This window comes from Oncorhynchus kisutch, linkage group LG17 (genome assembly GCF_002021735.2).
Source record: "Oncorhynchus kisutch isolate 150728-3 linkage group LG17, Okis_V2, whole genome shotgun sequence".
In the NCBI taxonomy this organism is placed as follows: Eukaryota; Metazoa; Chordata; class Actinopteri; order Salmoniformes; family Salmonidae; genus Oncorhynchus; species Oncorhynchus kisutch.
In genome coordinates this window covers 7,707,250-7,714,797 of record NC_034190.2, presented here as the reverse complement: position 1 = coordinate 7,714,797, position 7,548 = coordinate 7,707,250, and positions in this window count along the sequence as shown.

Sequence of the window (7,548 nt, the reverse complement as noted above, 5' to 3'; positions counted from 1 at the left end):
TGTCTAACAGCACCATATCACCAGGTAACATTCTGAGTATGTTGTCTAACAGCACCATATCACCAGGTAACAATCTGAGTATGTTGTCTAGCAGCACCATATCACCAGGTAACATTCTGAGTATGTTGTCTAGCAGCACCATATCACCAGGTAACATTCTGAGTATGTTGTCTAGCAGCACCATATCACCAGGTATCATTCTGAGGATGTTGTCTAACAGCACCATATCACCAGGTAACATTCTGAGTATGTTGTCTAGAAGCACCATATCACCAGGTAACATTCTGAGTATGTTGTCTAACAGCACCATATCACCAGGTAACATTCTGAGTATGTTGTCTAACAGCACCATATCACCAGGTAACATTCTGAGTATGTTGTCTAGCAGCACCATATCACCAGGTAACATTCTGAGTATGTTGTCTAACAGCACCATATCACCAGGTAACATTCTGAGTATGTTGTCTATCAGCACCATATCACCTGGTAACATTCTGAGTATGTTGTCTAACAGCACCATATCACCAGGTAACATTCTGAGTATGTTGTCTAACAGCACCATATCACCAGGTAACATTCTGAGTATGTTGTCTAACAGCACCATATCACCAGGTAACATTCTGAGTATGTTGTCTAACAGCACCATATCACCAGGTAACATTCTGAGTATGTTGTCTAACAGCACCATATCACCAGGTAACATTCTGAGTATGTTGTCTAACAGCACCATATCACCTGGTAACATTCTGAGTATGTTGTCTAACAGCACCATATCACCAGGTAACATTCTGAGTATGTTGTCTAGCAGCACCATATCACCAGGTAACATTCTGAGTATGTTGTCTAACAGCACCATATCACCAGGTAACATTCTGAGTATGTTGTCTAACAGCACCATATCACCAGGTAACAATCTGAGTATGTTGTCTAGCAGCACCATATCACCAGGTAACATTCTGAGTATGTTGTCTAGCAGCACCATATCACCAGGTAACATTCTGAGTATGTTGTCTAGCAGCACCATATCACCAGGTAACATGCTGAGGATGTTGTCTAACAGCACCATATCACCAGGTAACATTCTGAGTATGTTGTCTAGCAGCACCATATCACCAGGTAACATTCTGAGTATGTTGTCTAACAGCACCATATCACCAGGTAACATTCAGAGTATGTTGTCTAACAGCACCATATCACCAGGTAACATTCTGAGTATGTTGTCTAGCAGCACCATATCACCAGGTAACATTCTGAGTATGTTGTCTAACAGCACCATATCACCAGGTAACATTCTGAGTATGTTGTCTAGCAGCACCATATCACCAGGTAACATTCTGAGTATGTTGTCTAACAGCACCATATCACCAGTTAACATTCTGAGTATGTTGTCTAACAGCACCATATCACCAGGTAACATTCTGAGTATGTTGTCTTACAGCATCATATCACCAGGTAACATTCTGAGTATGTTGTCTAACAGCACCATATCACCAGGTAACATTCTGAGTATGTTGTCTAGCAGCACCATATCACCAGGTAACATTCTGAGTATGTTGTCTAGAAGCACCATATCACCAGGTAACAATCTGAGTATGTTGTCTAGCAGCACCATATCAAATCTGAGAACCTCTGCATGTCACTGTTGTCTCTACGGGTGGGGCTGATGTCAAGGTAACATTCTGAGTATGTTGTCTAGCAGCACCATATCACCAGGTAACATTCTGAGTATGTTGTCTAGCAGCACCATATCACCAGGTAACAATCTGAGCATGTTGTCTAACAGCACCATATCACCAGGTAACATTCTGAGTATGTTGTCTAACAGCACCATATCACCTGGTAACATTCTGAGTATGTTGTCTAACAGCACCATATCACCAGGTAACATTCTGAGTATGTTGTCTAACAGCACCATATCACCAGGTAAAATTCTGAGTATGTTGTCTAACAGCACCATATCACCAGGTAACATTCTGAGTATGTTGTCTAACAGCACCATATCACCAGGTAACATCCTGAGTATGTTGTCTAACAGCACCATATCAGCTGGTAACATTCTGAGTATGTTGTCTAACAGCACCATATCACCAGGTAACATTCTGAGTATGTTGTCTAGCAGCACCATATCACCAGGTAACATTCTGAGTATGTTGTCTAACAGCACCATATCACCAGGTAACATTCTGAGTATGTTGTGTAACAGCACCACATCACCAGGTAACATTCTGAGTATGTTGTCTAACAGCACCATATCACCAGGTAACATTCTGAGGATGTTGTCTAGCAGCACCATATCACCAGGTAACATTCTGAGTATGTTGTCTAACAGCACCATATCACCAGGTAACAAATCTGAGTATGTTGTCTAACAGCACCATATCACCAGGTAACATTCTGAGTATGCTGTCTATCACCATCAGCACCATATCACCAGGTAACATGCTGAGTATGTTGTCTAGCAGCACCATATCACCAGGTAACATTCTGAGTATGTTGTCTAGCAGCACCATATCACCAGGTAACATTCTGAGTATGTTGTCTAGCAGCACCATATCACCAGGTAACATTCTGAGTATGTTGTCTAACAGCACCATATCATCAGGTAACATTCTGAGGATGTTGTCTAACAGCACCATATCACCAGGTAACATTCTGAGTATGTTGTCTAACAGCACCATATCACCAGGTAACATTCTGAGTATGTTGTCTAACAGCACCATATCACCAGGTAACAATCTGAGTATGTTGTCTAACAGCAGCATATCACCAGGTAACATTCTGAGTACGTTGTCTAACAGCACCATATCACCAGGTAACATTCTGAGTGTGTTGTCTAACAGCACCATATCACCAGGTAACATTCTGAGTATGTTGTCTAACAGCACCATATCACCAGGTAACATTCTGAGTATGTTGTGTAACAGCACCACATCACCAGGTAACATTCTGAGTATGTTGTCTAACAGCACCATATCACCAGGTAACATTCTGAGTATGTTGTCTAGCAGCACCATATCACCAGGTAACATTCTGAGTATGTTGTCTAGCAGCACCATATCACCAGGTAACATTCTGAAGATGTGTAATTGTACTTGGCAAATAAAGGTGATTCTGATCAAAAATATTGTAGTGAACAGTGGGTCATGGAAGTGTGATGAGTCCTCAGATATCATGCTCATCCCACTAGGTGTCAATTCTCTGCCTCAATCAGTATTCTGCTGTTCCTAACCAAAATACCAGCAACAGTGTGTGAAAACCTTGTGAAGACTTACAGAAAACATTTGACCTCTGTCATTGCCAACAAAGGGTATATAACAAAGTATTGAGATAAACTTTTGTTATTGACCAAATACTTATTTTCCACCATAATTTGCAAATAAATGCATTAAAAAAATGCTACAATGTGATTTTCTGGATTTCTTTTTCTAATTCTGTCTGTCATAGTTGAAGTGTACCTATGATGAAAATTACAGGCCTCTCTCATCTTTTTAAGTGGGAGAACTTGCACAATTGGTGGCTGACTAAATACTTTTTTGCCCCACTGTATATACATAATATGACATTTGTAATGTCTTTATTGTTTTGAAACTTCTGTGTGTGTAATGTTTACTGTTCATTTTTATGGTTTATTTCACTTTTGTTTATTATCTACCTCACTTGCTTTGGCAATGTTAACACATGTTTCCAATGCCAATAATGCCCCTCGAATTGAATTGAATAATTAGATATAGATAGATTGTTAGTTAGTTAGATAGATAGATAGATAGATAGATAGATAGATAGATAGATAGATAGATAGATAGATAGATAGATAGATAGATAGATAGATAGATAGTCTCCCAAGTGAGGAAGGCTTTCACTTCAGCAGTAAAAAATTCATGAACTTCTTTGAGGAAAATATCATGATCATTAGAAAGCAAATCACAGACTCCTCTTTAAATATGCGTATTCCTCCAAAGCTCAGTTGTTCTGAGTCTGCACAACCCTGCCAGGACCAAGGATTAAGAGAGACACTAGGGTGTTTTAGTACTGTATCTCTTGACACAATGATGAAAATAATCATGGACTCTAAACCTTCAAGCTGTATACTGGACCCTATTCCAACTAAACTACTGAAAGAGCTGCTTCCTGTGCTTGGCCCTCCTATGTTGAACATAATAAACGTCTCTCTATCCACCGGATGTGTAACAAACTCACTAAAAGTGGCAGTAATAAAGCCTCTCTTGAAAAAGCCAAACCTTGACCCAGAAAATATAAAATATATAAATATATACAGTGCCATGCGAAAGTATTCGGCCCCCTTGAACTTTGCGACCTTTTGCCACATTTCAGGCTTCAAACATAAAGATATAAAACTGTATTTTTTTGTGACAAATCAACAACAAGTGGGACACAATCATGAAGTGGAACGACATTTATTGGATATTTCAAACTTTTTTAACAAATCAAAAACAGAAAAATTGGGCGTGCAAAATTATTCAGCCCCCTTAAGTTAATACTTTGTAGCGCCACCTTTTGCTGCGATTACAGCTGTAAGTCGCTTGGGGTATGTCTCTATCAGTTTTGCACATCGAGAGACTGACATTTTTTCCCATTCCTCCTTGCAAAACAGCTCGAGCTCAGTGAGGTTGGATGGAGAGCATTTGTGAACAGCAGTTTTCAGTTCTTTCCACAGATTCTCGATTGGATTCAGGTCTGGACTTTGACTTGGCCATTCTAACACCTGGATATGTTTATTTTTGAACCATTCCATTGTAGATTTTGCTTTATGTTTTGGATCATTGTCTTGTTGGAAGACAAATCTCCGTCCCAGTCTCAGGTCTTTTGCAGACTCCATCAGGTTTTCTTCCAGAATGGTCCTGTATTTGGCTCCATCCATCTTCCCATCAATTTTAACCATCTTCCCTGTCCCTGCTGAAGAAAAGCAGGCCCAAACCATGATGGTGCCACCATCATGTTTGACAGTGGGGATGGTGTGTTCAGGGTGATGAGCTGTGTTGCTTTTACGCCAAACATAACGTTTTGCATTGTTGCCAAAAAGTTCAATTTTGGTTTCATCTGACCAGAGCACCTTCTTCCACATGTTTGGTGTGTCTCCCAGGTGGCTTGTGGCAAACTTTAAACAACACTTTTTATGGATATCTTTAAGAAATGGCTTTCTTCTTTGCCACTCTTCCATAAAGGCCAGATTTGTGCAATATACGACTGATTGTTGTCCTATGGACAGAGTCTCCCACCTCAGCTGTAGATCTCTGCAGTTCATCCAGAGTGATCATGGACCTCTTGGCTGCATCTCTGATCAGTCTTCTCCTTGTATGAGCTGAAAGTTTAGAGGGACGGCCAGGTCTTGGTAGATTTGCAGTGGTCTGATACTCCTTCCATTTCAATATTATCGCTTGCACAGTGCTCCTTGGGATGTTTAAAGCTTGGGAAATCTTTTTGTACAAAAAATACAGTTTTATATCTTTATGTTTGAAGCCTGAAATGTGGCAAAAGGTCGCAAAGTTCAAGGGGGCCGAATACTTTCGCAAGGCACTGTATAAAAAACTATCGGCCTATATCGAATCTTCCATTCCTCAAATTTTTTTTTGAAAAAGCTTGTGCTCAGCAACTCACTGCCTTCCTGAAGACAAACAATGTATACAAAATGCTTCAGTCTGGTTTTAGACCCCATCATAGCACTGAGACTGCACTTGTTAAGGTGGTAAATGACCTTTTAATGGCGTCAGACTGAGGCTCTGCATCTGTCCTCGTGCTCCTAGAGCTTAGTCCTGCTTTTGAGACCATCGATCACCACATTCTTTTGGAGAGATTGGAAACCCATATTGCTCTAAACGGAGAAGTTCTGCCCTGGTTTAGATCTTATCTGTCGGAAAGACATCGGTTTGTCTCTGTGAATGGTTTGTCCTCTGACAAATCAACTGTAAATTTCGGTGTTCCTCAAGGTTCCGTTTTAGGACCACTATTGTTTTCACTATATATTTTACCTCTTGGGAATGTCATTAGAAAACATCATGCTAGCTTTCACTGCTATGTGGATGACACACAGCTGTACATTTCAATGAAACATGGTGAAGCCCCAAAATTTCCCTCGGTAGAAGCCTGTGTTTCAGACATAAGGAAGTGGATGGCTGCAAAAGTTCTACTTTTAAACTCGGACAAAACAGAGATGCTTGTTTTATGTCCCAAGAAACAAAGAGATCTTCTGTTGAATCTGACAATTAATCTTGATGGTTGTGCAGTTGTCTCAAATAAAACTGTGAAGGACCTCGGCGTTACTCTGGACCCTGATCTCTCTTTTGACGAATATATCAAGACCATTTTAAGCAGCTTTTTTCCATCTCCGTAACATTGCAAAAAATAAAAAACTTTCTGTCCAAAAACGATGCAGAAAAATGTATCCATGCTTTTGTTACTTCTAGGTTAGACTACTGCAATGCTCTACTTTCTGGTTACCTGGATAAAGCACTAAATAAACTTCAGTTAGTGCTAAATACAGCTGCTAGAATCCTGACTAGAAACAACAAATTTGATCATATTACTCCAGTGCCTCCCTACACTGGCTTCCTGTTAAGACAAGGGCTGATTTCAAGGTTTTACTGCTAACCTACAAAGCATTACATGGGCTTGCTCCTACCTATCTTTCTGATTTGGTCCTGCCGTACATACCTACACGTACGCTACGGTCACAAGACGCAGGCCTCCTAATTGTCCCTAGAATTTCTAAGCAAACAGCTGGAGGCAGGGCTTTCTCCTATAGAGCTCAATTTTTATGGAAGGGTCTGCCTACCCGTGTGAGAAACGCAGACTCGGTCTCAACCTTTAAGTCTTTACTGAAGACTCATGTCTTCAGTGGGTCATAGGATTGAGTGTAGTCTGCCCAGAAGTGTGAAGGTGAACGGAAGCTCTGGAGCCATTGCTGTCTCTTCCTGGCCGGTTCCCCTCTCTCCACTGGGATTCTCTGCCTCTAACCCTATTACAGGGGCTGAGTCACTGGCTTACTGGTGCTCTTTCATGCCGTCCCTAGGAGGGGTGCGTCACTTGAGTGGGTTGAGTCAGTGACGTGATCTTCCTGTCTGGGTTGGCGACACCCCTTGGGTTGTGCCGTGGCGGAGATCTTTGTGGGCTATACTCGGCCTTGTCTCAGGACGGTAAGTTGGGGGTTGAAGATATCCCTCTAGTGTTGTGGGGGCTGTGCTTTGGCAAAGTGGGTGGGGTTATCTTTCCTGTTTGGCCCTGTCCGGGGGTATCATCGGATGGGGCCACAGTGTCTCCTGACCCCTCCTGTCTCAGCCTCCAGCCAGTGTCCTGTGTGAATTTAAGTATGCTCTCTCTAATTCTTTCTCTCTTTCGCTCTTTCTTTCTCTCTCTCGGAGGACCTGAGCCCTAGTACCATGCCTCAGGACTACCTGGCATGATGACTCCTTGCTGTCCCCAGTCCACCTGGCCGTGCTGCTGCTCCAGTTTCAACTGTTCTGCCTGCGGCTATGGAACCCTGACCTGTTCACCGGATGTGCTACCTGTCCCAGACCTGCTGTTTTCAACTCT